This window comes from Nannospalax galili, unplaced genomic scaffold, assembly GCF_000622305.1.
Source record: "Nannospalax galili isolate Female #2095 unplaced genomic scaffold, S.galili_v1.0 scaffold2369, whole genome shotgun sequence".
NCBI lineage: Eukaryota > Metazoa > Chordata > Mammalia > Rodentia > Spalacidae > Nannospalax > Nannospalax galili.
The window spans coordinates 48,907-50,431 of record NW_008358943.1 but is presented as its reverse complement, the minus strand read 5'-3'; the positions used below and the strand labels follow the sequence as shown (position 1 = coordinate 50,431).

General features: G+C 49.0%; 1 pseudogene; it reads right to left on the bottom strand.

Moving 5' to 3' along the window:
* Positions 1–368: 368 nt before the first annotated feature.
* On the bottom strand, positions 369–751 carry LOC115068335 (annotated as a pseudogene).
* Between the last annotated feature and the right edge of the window lie 774 nt (positions 752–1,525).

The window sequence follows — 1,525 nt, the reverse complement described above, 5'->3', positions numbered from 1 at the left end:
ACCATTACAAAAGTACAAGCTTTTCATCATAACTAAATCTACACAAAACCCCAACCACAAGTATTACAACAGGAAATAAGAAAGATCATATTTTACAGATCTTGGCGTGGTCTTCAGCATTCAGCTCAGAGGCTCACCATCCTCAAAAGACAGCTCCCTGCTAAACCTTCAGCTACATCAAGCAGGGCGAAGGCAGGCTTTGCCAGCACAAGGCAGTCTTCTTCACAGTCTTCCTAGCCAGTCAGAGAAGGCACCCGTAGGAGTCCGGCAGGGAGCAGAGGCTAATTTCCCCCAGCACGAGATGACAGCGGAAGCCTGATGGGAAAGCAGAGCTGGTGAGACTTGATGGGAGGAGGCCCAGTCCTGCTTCAGTCAGAGTCGGGGCTGGAAGAGGAGGAGGAAGAGGAGGAATGTTTCCATGCTTGGGTTGTTTGTGAATCTTCTTAATCTGCATCATCTTGTTCATCACCAATCCTGGGCCTTTCAGACCAGAAGCCAAAGGATTCACAGGGCACATGCCAGGGGCGGGTGGTGGGTACAGGGGAGGGTAAAAACCTGAGGGTTGGTGTCCTGACGCCCTGGCTGTGGTACAGGATAAGGGGGAAAGTCAACTCCCCAGGGGAGCTCCTAGAGGAAGAGGGCAGAGAGGAGAGGCAGGATTGACAGGTGGACAGGCAGGATTGGAACCAGGACATCAGTCATGGGCTGGATATGGATTCAGCCCTGGGTATCCAGCATTGGGATTCCACATGTTCAAACGTTGGCTCCAGCCTTCCAAAGACAGTGCAGGATGTTCTGTCCTGTCCAGTCTTGGTTTCGCTCCCACTTCCTGTTCACCCCTGTTCATTCTCTCCGTGTATTTCTTGTATGTGCAAAAAGAACATAGAAAGATTCATAAGAAATTAACAACGTGTGGCAACAGGACCTGCGTCTCTCAGATCTGCTGCTGAAAGACACATACATGACTTATGACCCCAGATACAGTCCCTCTGGATCTAACACTATATCTGTGGCCAGCTTCTACACACTTCTCCAAGACAAAGGTTACCCGAGACAAAGACAGCCCCTATTCCAGCAGGCAGGGGTTCCCCCTTTGCAAGAGACTTCCCACTGGCTTGGATGTCCTACTTGGAACTGTATAGCAACTGGCATGCCTCCTACCCAACCGTCATTCCTTTTTTTCTTCTTCCACAGATATCAGTTATGTGCCTTGAATGATGTTGCTGGCTTCGTCTCAGCAGTCTACAGTTACCTTTTAATTTTTTTAATTTTTTTATTTTATGTGTATGAGTGTATTGCTGTGTGTATGTAAGTGCACTTGTGTCATGCAGTTCCCACAGAGGCCAGAAGAGGGCATCGGATCCCCGGGAACTGGAATTACAGATGGTTGTTAGCCACCATGTGGGTGCTGGGAATCAAATACAGGTCCTCTGCAAGAGCAGCCAGTGCTCTTAACCCCTGAGCCAGCTCTCCAGCCCCCACAGTTACCTTTTAATGGGTAGGAAATAAAACAAATGTTGGATCA